General features: G+C 40.1%; 1 long non-coding RNA gene across 1 annotated transcript; it reads right to left on the bottom strand.

The window, feature by feature from the left end:
* Nucleotides 1-6,661: 6,661 nt before the first annotated feature.
* LOC112832822 (uncharacterized) lies at nt 6,662-7,439 on the bottom strand. The gene is made up of 2 exons (XR_003210493.2): nt 7,186-7,439; nt 6,662-7,024 (listed from the first exon to the last, which is right to left on the bottom strand). It is a non-coding gene; the product is annotated as an uncharacterized lncRNA (long non-coding RNA).
* Between the last annotated feature and the right edge of the window lie 17,078 nt (nt 7,440-24,517).

Genomic DNA, 24,517 nt, shown 5'->3' with positions numbered 1-24,517 from the left:
GGCTGCCTACAAGAGACTAATTTCAGACCTAAAGACACATGCAGATTGAAAGTGAAGGGATGGAAAAGCAATTATCATGCAAATGGACTGAAAAGAAAGCTGGGGTAGGAGTACTTCTAACTAAAATAGACTTTAAAAACAAAGACTGTAACAAGAGACAAAGAAGGACAGTATATAATCTTAAAGGGAATAATCCAACAAGAAGATGTAATGATTGTAAATATTCATGCACCCAACATGGGAGCACCCTAATACAAAAAGCAGCTAATAACACACATAAAGCAAGTAATGAATAGTAATACAATAATAATAGGGGATTTTAACACCCTACTTACATCAAAGGACAGATCACCCAAACACGAAATCAATAAGGAAACAGTGGCTTTGAATGACACATTGGACCAGATGGATCTAACGGATATATTCAGAACATTCCATCCTGAAACAGCAGAATATACAATCTTCTCAAGTGCACATGGAACATTCTGCAGAACATACCACATATTAAGACCACAAGTCTCAACAATTTAAAAAGACTGAAGTCATACCATGCATCTTTTCCAACTACAACGCCGTGAAACTAGGAATCAACCACAATAAAAAGCCTGAAAAAACACAAATACATGGAGGTTAAATAACATGCTACTAAACTATGAATGGGTCAACCAAGAAATCAAAGAGGAAATAAAAAAATATATGTAGGTAAGTGAAAACGAAAACAAAGACACAAAATCTTTGGGATTGAGCAAAAGCTATTCTTTTTTATTGTTATGTTAATCACCATATATTACATCATTAGTTTTTGGTGTAGTGGTCCATGATTCATTGTTTGTTCATAACACCCAGTGCTCCATGCAGAACGTGCCCTCCTCAATACCCATCACCAGGCTAACCCATCCCCCTACCCCCCTCCCCTCTAGAACCCTCAGTTTGTTTTTCAGAGTCCATCATCTCTAAAGCTATTCTTTTTTTTTTAAAGATTTTATTTATTTATTTGAGAGAATGAGAGAGAGAGAGAGAGCACAAGGAGGGAGAGAGGGAGAGGGAGAAGCAGACTCCCCTGCTGAGCAGGGAGTCCCATGCATGGCTCATCCCAGGACACTGGGATCATGACCTGAGCTAAAGGCAGACACTTAACTGACTGAACCATCCACGCACCCCTAGCAAAAGCTATTCTAACAGGGAAATTTATAGCAATAGAGGCCTACCTCAAGAAGCAATAAAAATCTCAAATAAACAACCTAACCTTACACCCAAGGTAGCTAGTAAAAGAAGAGCAAAAAAAAAAAAAAAAAAAAAACCCCCAAGACCAGAAGAAGGAAGGAAATAATAAATACTAGAGCAGAAATAAATGAAATAAAAACGAAAACAACAACAACAACAAAAAAAAAACCCACACACAACAAAACAATAGAATAGATCAATGAAACCAGGAGCTGGTTCTTTGAAAAGATCAGAATTGATAAACCTCTAGCCAGACTCATCAAAAAAAGAAAAAGAGAGAGAAAGAGAGCAAGGGAGAGAGAGAGGACTTAAAATCAGAAATGAAAAAGGAGAAATAACTGACACCATAGAAATAGAAAGGATTATAAGAAAATAGTATGAAAAATGATATGCCAACAAGTTAGATAACCTAGAAGAAATGGATAAATTCCTAGAAACATAACCTCCCAAACCTGAATCAGAAAGAAATATAAAGTTTGAACAGACCAATTACCAGCAATGAAATTTTATCAGTAATCAAAACTACCTTGCTTGCTTCTGCCCTTGGAGAAAAGACTGAATAAGTCTGTCCTCATGATAGCACCTTGAATGTTAAAAACAGAGGTTCTTCCCTCTCTCCTCCTTTCTCCTCCATCACATGACATCTTCCATTGACTGCCTGTAGTCCTAAAGTGGCTGCAGAATGGTAGTGGAAGTTGGAATCATCCCTGACCTGTAAAATAGTTTCATCTTCCCAGAGCTCCTTGTCCGTATCTGGGAGGGAGTACCCTGAGGCTGACAAAATATGGAAAAATAGAAACTAAGGGAAAGGTGATGTTTGGAGAAGTTTCCAGAGACTTGCAAACTGATGTCCAAATAGTCACAGGGTTTTCCTAATACCACTGCTTAGTGCAGGGTAGTCCTGTGTGTCCTTGGCATAAGATAGTTGAGGAACAAAAGCCAGCTACGACACGGAAAATGTTCCCATAGTACAAGGAGAGACGTGAGGATCCTGGGGGAACTAGGAAGGGGGATTTGCTGGGGAGAAAGCCATGGGACAGCATGGTTTAGGAAAGGCATGAAAGACCACCTACACCATATGCAGTCTGGCTTCCTGGGAAAAGGAGGGGAGGGAGAAGTCAGGACATGGCAATGACTTAGAAAGTCACTGTGGGACAATTTAGCAAAGACATTTATTCTCTCCATGCCCATGTCCCCACTGGGAAAATGAGGATCACTGGACATTCCTTGAAGGGTTGTGAGGATTACAGGAGAGAATGATTAGAATGTAGCAGCTAGCATTTTTTTAGCCTTTATTAAGTACTGGGTATTGTGCTAAGCCTCACATGCATTATCTCATCCAATTCTCACAACAACCCAGTGAGATAGGTACTATAATTATCCTTGTTTTCAAGTGAGAGGACTAACTAGACCCCAAAGAGGTTAGGTAACAGACCCAGAGGCATGGACTCCCTGGAGGAGCTAGGGAATCAACCCTGGGAGCCTGGTTTGTTCAAGGCCTGTGCTCTTAACCCAATGCCATCTCTCACATACACTTAGACCATGGGTTCAGTCTTTCTAGTTCCTGGTGGCTTACCTTTGGGTCACAAGTGTGCACACTTCTCGTTAAGGCTCTCCATTTTATCTCATTCCTTGGCATATCCTGTATTTGGCATTCCTTAGCTTTTTTTTTTTTTTTGAAGTTTTTTTTTCCCCCCCCAACTTCCAACCTGTGCGTCAATATAAGGAAGAAAAGGGGAGGTTACTTTCTTTAAAAGTTTCTTTGCCTACTTTTGTTTCTATAGTAGAAAGTCAATACCTTCTTTGAGCTAATACCAGGCATGTGTCAATTTGCTATGGAGCCCTCCGCTGGGATTCTCCAGACACACATATTGGAATTAATCACAGTAAATTCTATATGCAGGTTGCTTTTCCCCTTTTAGCTTTGTAAATTCTTCACTCATACTAAATTTTTTATGGCCATTAAAGTATTCTTCAGTTAGGTCAGCCAGAAGAGGTTGCTCCAAATTTTGGAGTCAGCACTAGAGCCATAAAGGGTTAAAATACTTGGTCACTTTGGCTACTGGCTTCTAGTTTTTGGTGCTGATCACTGGCAGGAAAACCTCCCATTTTTCATCTCTCTCAAGATGTTAGATTTCTACTTTAAATGTGATCATAGGTGTTTTGAATGGATGCATAATCTGCTAGTAAGTTGATTTTTTTTTTTACTCTGAAGGTGCCTTTACTCCCATATGAAAGATTGCCAAGAACAAAATGCCTATGCCATGCCAAAAAATTAGTCTCACTAACCTGTTTATTATAAAAGATTTGCTATAGCATTTCTTCACATTTCTCCGTTCTGTTCCTGTTGGCCACCATTTTAAAGCTGCACTGCTGCCTTTTCCCTACCTTATTTCTCCACACATTCAAGTCAGAAATATGGAGACGTTTAGCAAGATACAAAGTTAAGTCATTCATTCTATAATCCCCCCACGTTCACTTGATTAAGGATGGCACCAGAACCCTGGTACTCTTCTGACCGGATGAGTTTTGGTTAAAAGATAAGATACACCAGGCCAACCTCAGTGAAATGGTTGACCCCATCTCTGTTTCTGTACCCACTATACATACCTAGAGAATCACATTTATTACAGTTGTGCTGATTATATATTTTAAGCCTGTCTGTTCCTCTCGACAGAGAAGTCCTATAGGAAAGGTTCCACCTCATATTTGCCTTTGAATTTCCAAGTGCATTGCACAGTTCCTGGCAGATAATTTATTGTCACAATATTTGCTAAATGAATGAATGGTCATGATTCAGACTTATTTTTAACATAAAAATTCTGTTCTGCACAAAGCACTGACGTGGTCTTTTTGGCAACATTAGATTTGGAAAACACATCTCCCATTTAACCACAGATGCATGATTATTGTGTGTTGACCACATCCTGGGGATAAATTCTATAGTTTCACTGCTTTAATCATTCTTCTTGGTCAATATCCGGCATGGAGTGAAACCCCACAGGAGTTACTAAGCCCTTGAAAATACCTCATCAACTGAACCCCACACACAGAATATCTATTTTAAATGCATTGCAGTCTTTTGGGCATTAAGGCAAATGTTTTCTAATAAAGTATTTTTCCCTAGAATTGACTTTTTTATATTCACATTTTCCCCAGCCTTTGTTGTCTTTACTTGTTCATATTTTACCATTATTTATTGTATCTATTCATATTGCAAGCCACTTTGAATTCTTTGGAAAATGAGATGGGATATGACTAAATAAATTTTAAAAACACTGCTATGTCCTAGGTAGGTGAATGGGATTCAAATCAGAGACTTTGTGGGGAGGTAGATGGAAGTTCTTTCTCTCTTCCATGGTCCACGCCATGATCCTGGGTAGGTCACTTAATTCACATTACTCTTTGATTCTGTTAGTTGATGTAAACAGTTGAAAAATCACACCTTCAAAAATAGTGACTGGGGGTGCCTGGGTGGCTCAGTCGTTAAGCGTCTGCCTTCAACTCAGGTCATGGTCCCAGGGTCCTGGGATCGAGCCCCACATCAGGCTCCCCGCTCGGCGGGAAACCTGCTTCTCCCTCCCCCACTCCCTCTGCGTCTCTCTGTCAAATAAATAAATAAAATCTTTAAAAACAAAACAAAAATAGTGACTGGAAGGGTTTTTTTTGTTTTTTGTTTTTTTTTTTTTTAAGAATAGTGACTTAGTCATGGCACTAAAAAGAACCAGTCACGCCTCCTCAGCAGTTCTTTCCAGCCCCAAAAGAATTGTGTTTTGTTCTTCAGGTCCTTAGGGACAGAATGCCTCATGAAGACATTCTTACTACTTCTTGGAAAATCAATTAATAAAGCAATAGCCTGCACATCTGGTATCTGTGGGGAATATAGTAACAGTGTAAAACAGTCTAGAACCTCAAGGGACTTTAGGTTGACAAGAAATAGAGCTTGGCACTTGGCACGAGAGAGCAGGAGAAATAGCCCTGCACTTGGAATCCGAACACCTGGTTTTGGACATGCTATGGGATCTTGAGCCTTTTCCCTAATTTTTTCAGACTTCATTCCTTGCTTGTCAAATAGAGCTGATAGTGGGGCTGTAGTCAGGATTAAATAAGAGAATGAGCATTGAAGAAGCTTATAGCTTGTAAAATAATATCAGGAGTACATGTTATAATAAAGAAATAGTGTTTATAGTTAATACCAAATGCTGGGCATTGAAAAGAACTTTGGAGGCATACAGACCTGGATTCATGTCTTTATTTACTATCTGGTTTCAGGCAAAGTACTGGACACCTATGAGTTTCAGTTTCTTAATCTGTATAATGGGTACAGATGGAGCATGGTAGAGCTCCGAGGAACACTGGTGGCAGAGGACAGAAAGCATGAAGCAGAGTGGCTGGCACATAGTATGCACCGAATGAGTGAAAGATTTCATTTTGTGACGAATATAGCTTAACAATAGACATTGTATATAATTTGGTGCTAAATTTTGTTTGCTTACAGCCTGTGGATAGTGTAGGAGTTCAGAGAAGAGGAATACCAACTATATTTGGGGTCTTGTTAAAAAGACTTTATGGAAAAGGGGTGATTTGAGATAGGCCTGGAAAGATGAGTAAGCTTTGCTTAGGTGGAATAAACAGTAGTGTTTACCCAAATTAATCCTCTGGGTTTAGATAGCATAGTCATGATCACACTTGAATTTTTCTTGGCCCTTGTACAGCACCTAGCATGGGAGCTTGAAAGTTATTTACATAAATCTGTCACCTTGGGAATTCCTGGAAGAAAGGGAACACATTGTTTTCATCTCTTGTTCCTTAAAGTAGTGGCTTTCAATCCTGATGGCTCTCAAATCCATGAATATCACCTGGAGAGCTTTTAAAACTACCTATGCTGAGGCCTCATGCCAGTCCCATTACATAGGAATCTCAGGGTATTAGGCCTGGGTATAATGGTGTTTTTGCAAAGCCTCCCGGGCATTTATTACATAAATCTAGGTTGAGAACCATTTCCCTAAAGCATCAACCACACATGAATAGTTGTGTGTTCAATTGTTGAGATGGTTGTATGGAATGGAATATGCTGGAAAACACACTGGACTGTGATTAGGAGTTGCAGGTTCTAGCTGTAGCTCTGCCCTGACTGCTGGTTGAAATCTTTGGTCTCCTTAAGTTCTGTGTCCTCATCTGCTAAAGAGGGAGGAGGGACTCTCTCTCTCTCTCTTCAAGCCCTGATGGTCTATGATGTAGCCAAGCAGACATCATCCCCATCATCCCCCTTTGGGGAGCCAGGCTCAGTGGTGGAATCGTGGGGGTGCATCTCTTGCTTTCCCCATAAATATACTTCTCCTTCCCATACCAGCCCCACCCACAGGCACATGAGAGGAGCTCAGCAAGGACATCTGAAAACCGTTTTCCCCTTTTCCCAAGAAAGGCCATAACATCATCAATCTGTGTTTGTTTTATTTCTAATGAGGGAAATGTGCCCCTCTTATTGGAAACACCTTGTGGAAAGATGCAAGAGCCTCTCCCTGCAGTCTGGCAGATGAGAGCAGAGCTGCCGGCTGCACTGAACCTGTCCCCACAGCCGAGACTGACACAGCCCCAAATGCTTTCCATACGTAAACCTTTGTGAAGTTTCCTATACACACAGTGCAGACTAGGCCCCAGTTGTGTTTCTGGCGAAGGTAACACAAACCACATGCCTGGAGAGGAGTCAAGGTGAATATATTTCCCCCAGAGGCAAAACATAAATGGCACCTTTTTGTCCTTGGACCCCTCCTTCCACGCACCAGGCATTGGTAAAAACCTGTAGAAGTAATTGCAAACATCAGTCCTGAAAAATCACTGTGCACTTGGGCTACCAATTTTTACTCTTAATAAACAGCAGAGGGGGCTGGAAATTAGAAGGAAGGTAGTACATATCTAGGGGATTTCATTTGGCATCCTAGCTTCTTAATCTGGACTTACCAGGTAGGAGGTGCTGTGCAGACGGCCTGTGCCCTAGTCCTCGAGCTCTTTCCTAGGTCCTGGAGTGAGCTTCAAAGAGCCATGTTGGGTAGAGCTGGGAGCCAGGCTGGCTTGTCCCCCATGCTTGTGAGAGTTTTGAGGTGGGGGGGGCCTCTGGCCGGTCAATGGGTGGTAGCAGCAGCCATTCTGAGAATAGGACTTCCTGCAAGGATGAAATTAACAGCCCTAGAATCATCTAGAGAATAATTCCTGGATTTCTGGTGATTTGTAAATAATATTTTGTTAGAGACTCCATTTGAACTTCAGTTAAGCCCAAGAAGGAGCTCAGGCTCTGGAAGCAGAACGAAGTCACATTCTTCCTACCCCAGATCATCGCTTCTATATCTAACCCCATCATTTCATGTCCTCAGAATCTCAGACTCCTCATCTGTAAAATGAGAAGAACGGTAGCCACTGCAGAGAGATTTTGCAAGGATTAGCTTATAAATGAATGGGCTCTGATGCCAGGCTGCCTGGGTTTGAACCCCTCTCTACCACATTGCAGTTCTGTTGGGCAAGTTGTTCTTCTCCCCCTGCTTCAGTTTTCTTATCTGTAAAATTTTAAGATTAGGAGGGTCTACCTCATAGGGCTATTGTGAGGATTAAATGAGTTAATACTCATAAAGCTCCTGGAATAGTGACTGGTACAGAGTAAGTACTCAGTAAGAGGAAGAACATTTATTGTGCATTACAGCCCTTCACACAGTGGCTGGCATACTGTACATGCCCAGTAACTGCCGGTTATTATGACTACTAGAGCTATTCACTCAGCTGGGGAAGGAACATGTGTCCTCACCTCTCATTTCCTCCCTCTAGACTTCCTCATATGATTCAGTGAGTCCACTGAGGTGTCATCCCGGCCCTGAGGGAAGAGAAAGAAGAGTTGTGGGACCAAGCCAATAGAGCAGGGACATCAGGCTAGCAGCCCAGGCCCCAGGGGAGAGCCCAGGCCCAGGATCGGCTGACCTTTCTGCAGAAAGAGGAGAAACCACAGCAGCCCTCACTTTCCCTGGGCTCTCATTGAGTCATGCTAAGTCATTCTTGGGTCTTACCCCATGGAAAAAGTTGTTTCTACAGAAGCCAGAGAATTTGTACCTAGGGCCCCAGGCTCTGTGCTCAGACTAGGATGTTCTGATGGAGGCTATGGATGAGGCTGGGTATCTGCTTTGAAAAAGAAAGTTCTCTTCTGGGGTCAGAAGAGGAGGACAATAAGCAGTCTCTGGTTGGCTCTTTAGCATAATTACTATTCCTTTCTCTAAAATTAGTCCATGCCTTCTTCCTAGAGAAATGGTCTTAATTCACATTCATTTATTCTATAAATATTGGAGGGGAAATATATGCCAGGCACAGTGCTAGGGAATGACCTCAAAAAGGGTTTCATGAAATCTTAAATAATTACTATACAGTATTTTCAGCTTGTAATATAAGTGGGTTCAAAATCCAATGGAGGCATAATGGATGGGGAGATCACACAAGGCTTCAAGGAGGAAATGATGTTGGTGTTGAGCTGTTGGTTTCCAGAAACAGGCCCATGTGAGTTAAAATTCTGCCTCTGCTACTTTTTGATCTTGGAGAAGTTATCTTAACCTTTCTGAGCCTAGGTTTCTCCACCTGTAAAATGACGATAATGGCACCATCTTTAAGGATTTTCTATGTGGACTGAGATAAAACAGAATAGTGTGCCAGGAACACTGTAATTAACAAATGGTGGCCATTTTTATTTATTTATTTATTTTTAACAAATGGCCATTTTTAATCAGTGAAAATCTGCATATGCCTAAAAATTCCACGGGGGGGAGTTTTTTGCAAAATTATGGCATATTTGGAATTTACTATTAATGTTTTTATTTCACTGATGGTTGAATCTGAGTCTATAACCCTGTAGTCAGGATCATTTAAGACTGTGGGTTGCCCAAGATCCATTGAAATTCCAAGTATTCAGGAGTGAGTTCAGGTGGTGGGTCCCTGTACACATATGGCCAGGGTTCATGAGCCAAACTTTCACAGATGCATGCACATACCACTTCTTTTGTGCATGGCAGAAGGCTGATGTAGTAGCCTAGACTTATAGGAGGTCTTGTGGGGTCATCCCACACAGGCTGGCTGCATCTCGAAGTTAGGGGAAGAGGAGAAAGAGATAGGATGTCTCAGCAAGACTCCAGGACATTCAGTTCATAAAGCATGTGATTCTTTCTGTGGAAACCTCTGTCTCCATAGTGAATGAAGGGTCTCCTGTATAATGAATGACCCTTCCCCAAACTATCCAACTAGTATCTATGGAGCATCAACTTGTGCCAGGCATGTGAATTACATGTGGTTGCCACCTTTATCAATTCTGTATAAGCTGAGCAGAACAGCAGTAGCATTTTTGAGAGAATGGTGACTTTCAGCCATTCAGCACAGAATTCCCTATAAGTATTCTTGATTCCTTCTGCTTGTGCTATCTTCCATTAGTTTCACAGAACCTGGTCTCCATTTTTATTTTTTGAGATCTCTTCCTCTCCTCTCATGATCCAGATTGTGCCATGTCTTTAAGAGGCTTGATACTCATTTAGCCAAAAAGAGACATGAAAATGGGCTTGGGTATAACCAAGAGTAAATGAGGTTCATTCCTCACTCATCTCCCCTTTCGCCCCACCTATGGTTATTTAATTGTGAGTTCTCTTATGGCAGTTAGGGATTTGATTTATTATTTTATGTGCACTCTACCGTTGTGATTCAGTCTGTTGTTTTTTCAATGAGGAGTCTCCAACTAGAACACACACTCTTTGTGGTCAGGGGCCATGTCTTTTCATTCTTTCATGGTCCTGATTTCTTTTAAGGGTATCAACAAAGCAAGTCTCAAAAAACAACTCTCTAAATAGGGCCAAAGAATATTTGACACCTGCTTGGCTGTAATGCTACCAAGAGAATATAGTAGTTACAGGAACTTTCTGGATATTCCTAAAATGCCCATTATTCAAAGTTGGCCTAGAATAAGATAGGATCAGGTCTGGCTCTCACCTACCTCTACATTCCTCTCCATCACATCCCTCCTCACTCTAATCTCAAGACTTACTGGCTCTCTTGGACCACTTCAAAGATGCTAATTTGCACACATTGTTCCCTTTGTCTGGAATGCTTTCTCCCACCCTTCACCCACACCCAGCTCACTTTTGCCAAATTAATTCCCACTCACCCTTGAGAATTCACCTCAGTTACCAATTTTTCAGAGAGTCTCCACTGATTTCCCTCACTACGTAAAATCCTTTTGTCTCTAATATTTTTGCAGCACGTTTACCTTTCCTTTAGGGAGCTTAATACCTAACATATTTGTTATGTAATTGACCAGCATCAGTTTCAAACTTCCTCTCTAGATGGTAAATTCCATGAGGGTAAGCCTTGTCTATTATTTATTCATAACTTTATCCATAGTACCTAGCATGTAATAGGAATTCAATAAGTCTTTTAAGTGAATTATTTGAAATGAATGTCGACATTTACATCAATCTGCAATTATTTAATAAGCATCTACTATGGGAAAATGTGCTGAGGCTAATAGAGGATAAGGAGAAAGAAAAATGCTATGAGCTAGTAAGGTGCTAACAGCAGAAATGATATTGGGTGATGGATGAGTGGTCTAAAAAGCAGGCCAAAAAACATGGAAACTGAACAGTGTTAGAAAGCGAGGTACACAGAATGGAATGGGCTTAACTCATGAGGGTGAGGGAAGGCAGGTAGAGCTGATGATGAAACTGATGTGTTACAATGTCAACTTAGTGGCCTAATTGAGTAAAAGCCTGTTTATTACTCTTCAACTGCTGCATAACAAATCACTCTAAAACTTAGTGGCTTAAAACAACACTTACCGTCTTATAGTTTCTGTGGGCAAGGCTTAGTTGGGTCCTCTCCTCTGAGTCCTTCACAAGGCTGGAGTGATAATCTCATCTGAAGGCTTGACTGGAGAAGTATCCATTTCCAACTTCACTTACATGGTTGTTGGCAGGATTCAGTTCCTTATGAGCTATTGGACCGAGGGCCTCAGTTCCCCACCAGCTAGTAGCCAGGGACCCCCTTTGGTTCCTTGCCTTGCAGGCCTCTTCATAGGGTAGTTCACAAGGCAGTTGACTTCATCAAAGTGAGCAAGTGAGAGGGCAAAGAGAGTACAACCGAAGGAGAAAGAGCAAGAAATGAATCACAGCCTCCTATAACCTAGTCTTGGAAGTAACATCTTATGATTTTTGCTGTAGTCCATGAGTTACAAGCAAGTCATTAGATCCAGACCACACTCAAAGTGAGGGAATTACAAAGAAGGCAGAAATCAGTAGGGAGGGGACTATATTTCAGATACTGCCTAGCACAGTCTGTGATGGCTGGTGCCAATTAGAACTGGAAAAAATAAAATTATTATCTTTACATTTCAAGGGTTAATTGTGTTAAGGCTAATTAGCAGGCATAAAAGACAAGGTAAACTAGGAGAACATGGCTCAGAGTCTTGCACAAGGTGGAAATTCAAGTGGAAATATTGTTATAAAGCATTATTTTCTCTTTCAGTCCTGTCTTAGGAAGTCCCTCCCAGACAGAGAAAGAAAACTGTGATAAAGATAGGAACAGATACAGAGGAGATAGGCAGAATTTTGAGATAGGTGTACTTATCAAACTCATACTTGAGAGCAGGCATAAGCATTGAGAAGTCCAATGTTCCTGGACCTCAAAAGATTCCTGCCACACTCCACTGCTCACCACCTCTGTGGTCCTTCTCCAGCCTCCCCCCAACTATTTTTTTCACTTTTTTAATTGTTATGTTAATCACCATACATTACATCATTAGTTTTTGATGTAGTGTTCCATGATTGTTTCTGCATAACACCCAGTGCTCCATGCAGAACGTGCCCTCTTTAATACCCATCACCAGGCTAACCCATCCCCCTCCCCTCTAGAACCCTCAGTTTGTTTTTCAGAGTCCATAGACTCTTATAGTTCGTCTCCCCCTCTGATTACCCCCTTCATTCTTCCCCTCCTGCTATCTTTTTTTTTCTTAACATATATTGCATTATTTGTTTCAGAAATACAGATCTGTGATTCAACAGTCTTGCACAATTCACAGCACTCACCATAGCACATACCCTCCCCAGTGTCTATCACGCAGCCACACCATCCCTCCCACCCTACCCCCACTCCAGCAACCCTCAGTTTGTTTCCTGAGATTAAGAGTTCCTCATATCAGTGAGGTCATATGATACATGTCTTTCTCTGATTGACTTATTTCACTCAGCATAACACCCTCCAGTTCCATCCACGTCGTTGCAAATGGCAAGATCTCATTCCTTTTGAAGCCTGCATAAGATTCCATTGTATATATATACCACATCTTCTTTATCCATTCATCTGTCGATGGACATCTTGGGTCTTTCCACAGTTTGGCTATTGTGGACATTGCTGCTATAAACATTGGGGCGCACATACCCCTTCGGATCCCTTCATTTGTATCTTTGTGGTAAATACCCAGTAGTGCAATTGCTGGATCGTATGGTAGCTCTATTTTCAAATTTTTGAGGAACATCCATACTGTTTTCCAGAGTGGTTGCACCAGCTTGCATTCCCACCAACAGTGTAGGAGGGTTCCCCTTTCTCCACATCCCCGCCAACATCTGTTGTTTCCTGACTTGTTAATTTTAGCCATTCTGGCTGGTGTGAGGTGGTATCTCATTGAGGTTTTGATTTGGATTTCCCTGATGCCGAGCGATCTTGAGCACTTTTTCATGTGTATGTTGGCCATTTGGATGTCTTCTTTGGAAAAATGTCTGTTGATGTCTGCTGCCCATTTCTTGATTGGATTATTTGTTCTTTGGGTGTTGAGTTTGATAAGTTCTTTATAGATTTTGGATACTAGCCCTTTATCTGATAGGTCATTTGCAAATATTTTGTCCCATTCTGTCGGTTGTCTTTTGGTTTTGTGGACTGTTTCTTTTGCTATGCAAAAGCTTTTTATCTTGATGAAATCCCAATAGTTCATTTTTGCCCTTGCTTCCCTTGCCTTTGGCGATGTTTCTAGGAAGAAGTTGCTGCGGCTGAGGTCGAAGAGGTTGCTGCCTGTGTTCTCCTTTAGGATTTTGATGGACTCCTGTCTCACGTTTAGGTCTTTCAGCCATTTGGAGTCTATTTTTGTGTGTGGTGTAAGGAAATGGTCCAGTTTCATTCTTCTGCATGTGGCTGTCCAATTTTCCCAACACCATTTGTCGAAGAGATTGTCTTTTTTCCATTGGACATTCTTTCCTGTTTTGTCAAAGATTAGTTGACCATAGAGTTGAGGGTCCATTTCTGGGCTCTCTATTCTGTTGCATTGATCTATGTGTCTGTTTTTGTGCCAGTACCCTACTGTCTTGATGATGACAGCTTTGTAATAGAGCTGGAAGTCCAAAATTTTGATGCCACCAGCTTTGCTTTTCTTTTTCAACATTCCTCTGGCTATTTGGGGTCTTTTCTGGTTCCATACAAATTTTAGGATAATTTGTCCCATTTCTTTGAAAAAAGTGGATGGTATTTTGATGGGGATTGCATTGAATGTGTAGATTGCTCTAGGTAGCATTGACATCTTCACAATGTTTGTTCTTCCAATCCATGAGCATGGAATGTTTTTCCATTTCTTTGTGTCTTCCTCAATTTCTTTCATGAGTATTTTATAGTTTTCTGAGTACAGATCCTTTGCCTCTTTGGTTAAATTTATTCCTAGGTATCTTATGGTTTTGGGTGCAATTGTAAATGGGATCGACTCCTTGATTTGTCTCTCTTCTGTCTTATTGTTGGTGTATAGGAATGCCACTGAATTCTGTGCATTGATTTTATATCCTGCCACTTTACTGAATTCCTGTATGAATTCTAGCAGTTTTGGGGTGGAGTCTTTTGGGTTTTCCACATAAAGTATCACATCATCTGCAAAGAGTGAGAGTTTGACTTCCTCTTTGCCGATTTGGATGCCTTTGATTCCTTTTTGTTGTCTGATTGCTGTGGCTAGGACTTCTAATGCTATGTTGAATAGCAGTGGTGATAGTGGACATCACTGCCGCGTTCCTGACCTTAGGGGGAAAGCTCTCAGCTTTTCCCTATTGAGAATGATATTCGTTGTAGGTTTTTCATGGATGGCTTTTATGATATCGAGGTATGTTCCCTATACTCTGAAGAGTTTTGATCAAGAAAGGATGCTGTACTTTGTCAAATGCTTTTTCTGCATCTATTGAAAGGATATATGATTCTTGTGCTTTCTTTTGTTAATGTATTGTATCACGTTGATTGATTTGCGGATGTTGAACCAACCTTGCAGCCCAGGGATAAATCCCACTTGGTCACAGTGAATAATCCTTTTCACGTACTGTTGGATCCTTTTGGCTAGTATTTTGGTGAGAATTTTTGCATCCATGTTCATCAAGGATATTGGTCCGTAATTCTCCTTTTTGATGGGGTCTTTGTCTGGTTTGGGGATCAAGGTAATGGTGGCCTCATAAAATGAGTTTGAAAGTTTTCCTTCCATTTCTATTTTTTGGAACAGTTTCAGGAGAATAGGTATTAATTCTTCTTTAAATGTGTGGTAGAATTCCCCTGGGAAGTCATCTGGCCCTGGGCTTTTGTTTGTTGGGAGATTTTTGATGACTGCTTCAAGTTCCTTAGTGGTCATAGGTCTGTTCAGGTTTTCTATTTCTTCCTGGTTCAGTGTTGGTAGTTGATCCATCTCTAGGAATGCATCCATTTCTTCCAGGTTATCTAATTTGCTGGCATAGAGTTGCTCATAATATGTTCTTATAATTGTTTGTATTTCTTTGGTGTTGGTTTGATCTCTCCTCTTTCATTCATGATTTTGTTGATTTGGGTCATTTCTCTTTTCTTTTTGATAAGTCTGCTGGCCAGGGGTTTATCAATCTTGTTAATTCTTTCAAAGAACCAGCTCCAAGTTTCGTTGATCTGTTCTACTGTTCTTTTGGTTTCTATTTCATTGATTTCTGCTCTGATCTTTATTATTTCTCTTCTCCTGCTAGGTTTACGCTTTATTTGCTGTTTTTTCTCTAGCTCTTTTAGGTGAAGGGTTAGGTTGTGTATTTGAGACCTTTCTTGTTTCTTGAGAAAGGCTTGTATTGCTATATACTTTCCTCTCAGGACTGCTTTTGCTGGATCCCAAAGATTTTGAACAGTTGTGTTTTCATTTTCATAGGTTTCCATGAATTGTTTAAATTCTTCTTTAATTTCCTGGTTGACCCATTCATTCTTTAGTAGGATGCTCTTTAGCCTCCATGTATTTGAGTTCTTTCCGACTTTCCTCTTGTGATTGAGTTCTAGTTTCAAAACATTGTGGTCTGAAAATATGCAAGATAATCCCAATCTTTTGGTATCGGTTGAGACCTGATTTGTGACCTAGGATGCGATCAATTCTGGAGAATGTTCCATGGGCACTAGACAAGAATGTGTATTCCGTTGCTTTGGGATGGAATGTTCTGAATATGTCTGTGAAGTCCATTCGGTCCAGTGTGTCATTTAAAGTCTTTATTTCCTTGTTGATCTTTTGCTTAGATGATCTGTCCATTTCAGTCGGAGGGGGGTGTTAAAGTCCCCCACTATGATTGTATTGTTGTCAGTGTGTTTCTTTGCTTTTGTTATTAATTGCCTTATATAATTGGCTGCTCCCATGTTAGGGGCATAGATATTTACAATTGTTAGATCTTCTTGTTGGATAGACCCTTTAAGTAGGATATAGTGTCCTTCCTCATCTCTTATTACAGTCTTTGTTTTAAAATCTAATTTGTCTGATATAAGGATTGCCACCCCAGCTTTCTTTTGGTGTCCATTAGCATGGTAAATGGTTTTCCACCCCCTCACTTTCAATTTGGGGGTGTCTTTGGGTCTAAAATGAGTTTCTTGCAGACAGCATATTGATGGGTCTTGTTTTTTAATCCAGTCTGATAGCCTGTGTCTTTTGATTGGGGCATTTAGTTCATTTACATTCAGGGTAACTATTGAAATATATGACTTTAGTGCTATTGTATTGCCTGTAAGGTGACTGTAACTGTATATTGTCTGTATTCCTTTCTGGTCTATGCTGCTTTTAGGCTCTCTCTTTGCTTAGAAGACCCCTTTCAATATTTCTTGTAGAGCTGGCTTCGTGTTTGCAAATTCCTTTGGTTTTTATTTGTCCCAGAAGCTTTTTATCTCTCCTATTTTCAGTGACAGCCTAGCTGGATATAGTATTCTTGGCTGCATATTTTTCTCATTTAGTGCTCTGAATATATCATGCCAGTTCTTTCTGGCCTGCCAGGTCTCTGGATAGGTCTCTTGCCAATCTAATGTTTCTACCATTATAGGTTACATATCTCTTCTCCTGAGCTGCTTTCAGGATTTTCTCTTTTCTCTGAGACTCGTAAGTTTTACTATTAGATGTCGGGGTGTTGACCTTTTTTTTATTTTGAGAGGGGTTCTCTGTGTCTCCTGGATTTTGATGCCTGTTTCCTTCCCCACATTAGGGAAGTTCTCTGTTATAATTGGCTCCAATATACCTTCTGCCCCTCTCTCTCTTTCTTCTTCTGGGACCCCATTATTCTAATGTTGTTTTGTCTTATGGTATCGCTTATCTCTCAAATTCTGCCCTCGTGATCCAGTAGTTGTTTGTCTTTTTCTCAGCTTCTTTATTTTCCATCATTTGGTCTTCTATATTGTTGATTCTGTCTTCTGCCTTATTGATCCTAGCCGTTAGCGCCCCCAATTTTAATTGTACCTCATGAATAGCCTTTTTGATTTCGACTTGGTTAGATTTTAGTTCTTTTATTTCTCCAGAAAGAGTTTCTCTAATAACTTCCATGCTTTTTTCAAGCCCAGCTAGTATCTTTAAAATCATGATTCTGAACTCTAGGTCCGACATCATACTAATGTCCGTATTGATAGGTCCCTGGCAGACGGTACTACCGCTTGTTCTTTTTGTTGAGGTGATTTTTTCCGTCCTGTCATTTTGTCCAGAGGAGACTAGATGAATGAGAGAACAAAATGCTAACAGGGTAACAACGTCCCCAGAAAATATACTCTAAACAAATCAGAAAAGACCTGATACCAGGGGAAAAGAAAGGGAAAGAAAGAAAAAAGAAAAAAAGATAAAGATAAAAACAAACAAAAACAGAAAACAAAAAAAACCAGAATATGATCATATATGATCAGGCCGGTGCATAGATCAGGGCCACACACTAGATTTTGGGCGTATTTTGGTCTGTTAGAAGAAAGTGCCTCCCAAAATTTTAAAGAAAGACTTATATATGTACAAAATAAGGGTTGATATGATAAAGGGATGGAATATGACTGTAAAGACGAAAATTATAAAAGATTTTATAAAAGGAATTGATAAGAAGTTATTTGAAAAAAGAAAGAGGAGGATTTAAGAAAAAAAACGGGGGGGAGAGAATGTGATCAGGCAGGAGACTAGAACAAAGCCATACACTAGAAATTTAGGGTATATTTTGATCTTTTAGAAGATACTGTATCTCAAATTTTAAGAAGATATATATATATATATATATATATATGCCAAAAATAAGGCTAACTATTATGAAGGGATAGAATATGACTCTAAAAATGAAAAATAAAAATTTTTTTTAAAAAAGGGATTGATAAGATGTTTGTTGAAAAAGGGAAAAAGAAAAATTCAAAAAAAAAGTTAAAAAAATTAACTTTGAAAGACTAAAGAGTCATGGTAAAAAAAGCCATGAATTCTATGTATAGTATTCCCTTAGCTCTGGAGTTTTGCCATTCTCATTGATCAGTAAACTTGGTCTTGGCTGGCTGTTCTTGTGATCTTCTGAGGGAGGGGCCTGTTGCCGTGGTTCCCAAATGTCTTTGCCAGAGGCGGAATTGCCCCGCCCTTGCCCGTGTCCGGTTAAGTAATCTCCTCGGGTTTGCTCTCGGGAGCTTTTGTTCCCTGCAAGCTTTCCGTACAGCTTTGGAGGATGAGAGTGAAAATGGTGGCCTCCCAATCTCCACCTGGTGGAGCTGAGAACTCAGGGCCCCACTCCTCAGTGCACCCCTGGAGAAAAGCAGTCAATCACTCCCGTCTCCCCGGTCTCCGGCCACACTCCGTGCTCACCCGGCCTGTGACTGAGCGTTTCTCTCTCTGGCACCCGACCCCGTGTGGAGTCTCCAAACCCAGCAGATCCCTGCGGTGTGCTCTTGTGCCACTCCTCCCAGGGGAGGAAGGCGAGTCTCCCCAGATCTGCCGCTTGTTGGGTCCCTGCTGGAGGAGCAGTGGCCCGACTGGGCCGCGGATCACAGTTTATGGCAACCCCGAGCTGAGAGCCCATGCCTCGGCTCCGTCTCTGCAGCCGGCTTCCCCGCTCTGATACCTGGGAGCTCTGCCGCACTCAGGCACCCCTGGCCTTTCTGTGACCCCGAGGGTCCTGAGACCACACTGTCCCACGAGGGTTCCACCCCACGCTTAGCCACTGAAGCGACGTCCCTCAGCGGAGCTGACTTCTAAAAGTTCCAATTTTGTGCTCCACGGCTCTATCACTTGCCAGAAGCCGCCGATGGAGGCCTCCTCCCCAGCCATCTATCCTCCCGAATATTGCCTTGGATTCACTTCTCCGCATGTCCTACCTTCCAGAAAGTGGTCGCTTTTCTGTTCAGAGAGTTGTTGCTATTCTTTTCTTCGATCTCCTGTTGAGTTCGTAGGTGTTCAGAATGGTTTGATCCCTATCCAGCTGAATTCCTGAGACCAGACAAAATCCAGGTCTCCTACTCCTCTGCCATCTTGCTCCAACCCCCACTTTTTTTTTTTTAAGATTTTTTTTTTATTTGAGAGAGCACTAGAGAGAGAGCAAGCATGAGCGGGGCAGAGGGAGGGGGAGAAGCAGGCTTCAGCTGAGGGGGGAGCCCCATGTGGGGCTCCATCCTAGGACCCTGGGATCACGACCTGAGCTGAAGGCAGACACTTAACCAACTGAGCAACCCAGGTGCCCCATTCTCCCCTCTTTTTAAAGATTTATTTTTAGAAATTGAGAGAGAGAAGGAGGGGGAGGAGAGTGGGAGGAAAGACAGACAGAGAATGAGAGACTCCCAAGCAGACACCTTGCTGAGTGCAGAGTCTGATGTGGGGCTTGATCCCATGACCCCGAGATCACCACCTGAGTGGAAATCGAGAGTGGGATGCTCAGCCAACTGAACCACCCAGGCACCCTGCCCAGCCACTTCTGAAAGTCAAGAGGAGTGCAGGTCATATGAGGGATCATAAGGGTATTTTGTTGCTCCCCCAAGATGGTATTCCTATTGTCATTAGGGACTGTGTTTGTTTTGTTAACTCTCTTCTGAACATGTGCTGATAAGACTGTGACCAAAGGAGATCAAGATTGAATAAGATTACCTCACACAGACAGCAGAAAGCTTGTGGAAAGAAGCACTATTATTTCGATGACAATCTTCTCTACCACAATTTCTTCTTACTGTGAAAAGAATTATGTATATAAATCTTTCTCCCCAAGCAGTGTTGTGACTTCCCAGGGTTATCAGAGCTGGATTTGATTCAGATGAAGTCGTATGTACTGCAGCATGCAGAGAGAATTGTAACCAGACATCAGAGGAGGAATTCAGATTGGTTATAGGAAAATTGTGCTTCCTCCAGTTGTCTGCCAATTAACACATTGGCCCTGTCAAAAGGACATGGATTAAACTCTGTCAGATGAGCTTGGAGATGGGAGGTTGCACTCTGGCTTCTGTGACAAGTCAGTAGCCAGCAGGTTTTGAGAAGCAGTGAAGTAAAACCAAATTTATGGTTCACTTTGCAAATAGTGGAGGATCACCTAGATCAAAGAGAAATAATCTGGAGGAGTCTGCCTCCTAGTTTTGGAGCCAGAAAGAATTCCATTTGTATTTTTACCAAGATTGGAACAGTTTAGAACCTGACTACTTTTCCCTGCCATAGAGTAGGCCTGTGGGTCTCTCTCTGGGTAGAACACACCAAATGCCTGGATTCTTTAGATGCACTGGATTCATTTAGATCTCATGCCCTTCGATCCCTGTACTGCAGTCCCTAAGGATAAAGGTGTAGTGTGGGAGAAGGGGCTAGGAGCTCTGGGATCTGATTTCAGCTCTGCATTGATTCAAATGGCAATCCTGGGCAAGTGATTTAACTACCTCCATGAGCCTTGGATTTCTCACTCTGTTCACAGAGTTACCATGGAGATTATTAAGACATTATAGGTAAAAGCTACTTTATAAAATATAATATGTGAACCAACCCTTTCCCCAGTCATCTTCATTTCCCTGATTTCTTATCCACCTACTTATTTGTCCAACCATTTATTCCAACCAAAATGATCTCATTTTGCTTCTAATTGACTTTAATCTTTTTTTTTAACTCCTTTCTCTCACATTCATCCTTGCTTTTTTGCTTTTACTCTGTTCCTTAAGTATTTCCCTTACTCATTAACCTTTTGTTCTCTTTACCTCTCAGTCTCTTCCATTGTCTGTCTTGACTTCCTGGTCAGTTCCTACCCTCCATTCCCTGACTCTGTGTTGTGTCCATTTCACTCCTTCCCAATACCATATTCCATCCCAAGTTGCCCCAAAGCATTGCACAACCTCCCATACCATTGCTGGGCTGACCTTTGTATTGGGAAGTATCACTGACGAGCCCTGCCCCCAGCACCAAGATGATGAGCTGTGAGTTGGTTTTCTCATTTGAGAAATGAGTATACTCACTAACCAACTATGATATTATGACTTTATATCTCCCTCTTGCTGATGAAAAGACCTATCTTATCTATATGTGTCAAAATTATGAACTTAGCAAATAACAATAGATAAAAACTATGGAGTACTTATAATATGTAAACATTATTTAATTCATTTAGTTATGTAACATAGATATTATTTGAGGCTGAAATGCAATAAATAACCTTTCCAGGGTTATATGGACAGAATTAAAAGCTAGGTCTGTGCTCTATGCCCTCCACCCTACTGACCTCTGAAAATTTTTATTTTTGTGATAGACCAGAAATCATCTGACAAAAGAAGGCCCAGCAGATGCAGAGATAAAACAATGACCTTAAAAGAACCATGGAATGGAAGAGGATTGAGTAAGGAGGACTGATCTATTTTTTTTTTAAAGATTTTATTGAGAGAGAGAACACACAAGCAGGGGGCAGGGGCAGAAGGAAAGAGACAAGCAGATTCCCCATTGAGCTGGAAGCTTGATGTGGGGCTCGATACTAGGACTCTGAGATCATGACCTGAGACAAAGTCAGATGCTTAACTGACTGAACCACCCAGGCACCCTACGACTGATCTATTTCTAAGAACCTAAATGGGCAACAAAGGATATGCCAAGATCAGGGATTTATCTTTCCCCAGGACTAGGGTTACCAGATTTATAAAAATACAAGTCACCCAGTAAATTTGAATTTTAGCTCAAACAACAAATAATTTTAATATAAGTATATCCCATACAATATTTGGGACATACTTATACTAAAAAAAATTTCATTGTTTATCTGAAATTCAAGTTTAACTAGACAACCTGTATTTTTTTTGGCAACTCTACTCAGAGCGCCAAAATATTTTGCCTTTTCTGCCATCACAGAGATAGTTTTCCTTTGTGATATGGCTAGTTTTTAGCATATTTCCATAGCCCTTAAAATCACATAGTAAGACTTCAGCTTTCTAACTATGATTAAAAATTCTGATGCAATCCAAGGAAAGACTGATAGACTTGACTATATAAAAAAAGATGTTTTAAATGGTAAAAAAAAAATACCATAAACCACGCAAAAGACAAATGACAAATTGGAAGGAAATACTGTAAAATATATATCACAGAAAATGGATAATATACCTAATATTTAAATAACTTATCAGTTATAATAGTTTTTTGGTGGAGCCTTTAGGGTTTTTCTATACATAGTATCATGTCATCTGCAAATAGAATTTTACTTCTTCCTAACCAGTCTGGATGACTTCTAGTTCTTTATGTTGTTTAATTACTGTGGCTAGGACTTCCAGTACTATGTTGGATAAAACTGGTGAGAGTGAGCATCCTTGTCTTGTTCCTGACTTTAGGGGAAAACTCTCAGTTTTTCACCATTGTGTATGATGTTGGCTATGGGTTTTTCATAGATGGCCTTTATTTTGTTGAGATATGTTTCCTCTAGATCTACTTTGTTGAGGGTTTTTATCACAAATGAGTGTTGTACTTTATCAAATGCTTTTCTGGCATCTATTGAAATGATGTTTTTTATCCTTTCTCTTATCGATGTGATGTTCACGTCGATTGATTTGTGAATACTGAACCACTCTTGCAATCCCTGAATAAATCCCACTGGATCATGATGTATTTTTTTAAATGTATTGTTGCATTTGGTTTGCTAATATTTTGTTGATGATTTTTTCATCTATATTCATGAGAGATATTGGCCTGTAGTTCTCTTTATTTGTGGTGTCTTTATCTGGTTTTGGTATCAGGGTAATGCTGGCCTCATAGAATGAATTTGGAAATTTTCCTTCCTCTCATATTTTTGGGAATAGTTTGAGAAGAATAGGTATTAATCATTCTTTAAATGTTTGATAGAATTCACCTGAGAAACCAACAGGTCCTGGGCTTTTGTTTTTTTTGGGGGGGGTTCTTTTGGAGTTTTTTGATTTTTTGATTACTGATTCAATTTCATTACTAGTAATTGGTGTGTCCACATTTTGTATTTTTTTCTTGATTCAGTTTTAGAAGATTGTATGTTTCTAGGAATTTATCCATTTCTTCTAAGTTGTCCAATTTGTTGGCATATAGGTTTTCATAATATTCTGTTGTGTTTGTATTTCTGTGGTGTTCGTTGTTACTTCTCCTCTTTCATTAGTAATTTTACTTATTTGTGTCTTCTCTGTTTTTTCTTTCTTCTTTCCTTCTTTCCTTCCTTCTTTCCTTCCTTCCTTCCTTCCTTCCTTCCTTAATGAGTCTTGCTAGAGGTTTATCAATTTAGTTGATCTTTTCAAAGAACAAGCTCCTGGTTTCATTGAGTTATTTTATTATTTTTTTAGTTTCTATATCATTTATTTCTGCTGTATTTTATTATTTCCTTCCTTTTGCTGGGTTTAGGTTTTGTTTGTTCTTTTTCTAGCTCCTTTAGGTGTAAAAACAATAAAATATTTAGGAACAAACTTAACTAAAGAGATGAAAGACCTGTACTCTGAAAACTATAAAATGCTGATGAAAGAAATTCAAGATGACATAAAGAAATGGAAAAACATTCCATGCTCATGGGTTGGAAGATTGTTAACAATATTTTTGTTATTATTAACTATATTTAACAAATATTGTTAAAATGTCCATAGTACCCAAAGCAATCTACACATTTAATGCAATTCCTATCCAATACCAACAGCATTTTTCACAAAACTAGAACAAACAATCCTAAAATTCATGTGGAACCACAAAAGACTCCAAATAGCCAAAGCAATCTTGAAAAAGAAAAATAAAACTGAAGGTATCACAATCCCAGATTTCAAGTTATATTACAAAGCAGTAGTAATTAAAACAATATGGTATTGGCACCAAAATAGACACATAGATCAATAAAATAGAAGAGAAAGCCCAGAAATAAACCCACAACTATATGGTCAATTAATCTTTGACAGAGGAGGCATGAATATATAGTGGGGAAAAAAGTAGTCTCTTAAACAAATGGTGCTGAGAAAACTGGACAGCCACATGCAAAAGAATGAAACTGGACCACTTTTTCACACCATACAAAAAATAAACTCAAAATATATCAAGGACCTAAATGTGAGACCTGAAACCATAAAAATCCAAAAGAGAGAACAGGCAGTAATCTCTCTGACATTGGCTGCAGCAACATTTCTCTAGATAGGTCTCCCGAGGCAAGATAAACAAAAGCAAAAAGAAACTACTGGGACTACATCAAAATAAAAGGCTTCTGCACAGCGAAGGAGACAATCAACAAAACTAAAAGGCGACCTACTGAATTAGAGAAGATATTTGCAAATGACATATCTGATAAAGGGTTAGTATCCAAAATATATACAGAACCGATACAATTCAATACCCCAAAAAACAAATAATCCACATAAAAAATGGGCAGAAGACTTGAACAGACATTTCTCCAAAGAAGACAGCAAGATGACCAACAAACAGGAAAAGATGCTCAACATCACTTATCATCAGGGAAATGCAAATAAAAACTATAATGATATATCATCTCACATCTGTCAGAAAGGCTAAAATAAAAAACACAAGAAACAACAAGTGTTGGCGAGGAAGTGGAGAAAAAGGAACACTCTTGCACTATTA

Source organism: Callorhinus ursinus, unplaced genomic scaffold (genome assembly GCF_003265705.2).
Source record: "Callorhinus ursinus isolate GAN/ISIS: 27379988/994484 unplaced genomic scaffold, GSC_fseal_2.0 scaffold25, whole genome shotgun sequence".
In the NCBI taxonomy this organism is placed as follows: Eukaryota; Metazoa; Chordata; class Mammalia; order Carnivora; family Otariidae; genus Callorhinus; species Callorhinus ursinus.
This window is presented reverse-complemented; position numbering and strand designations above follow the sequence as displayed.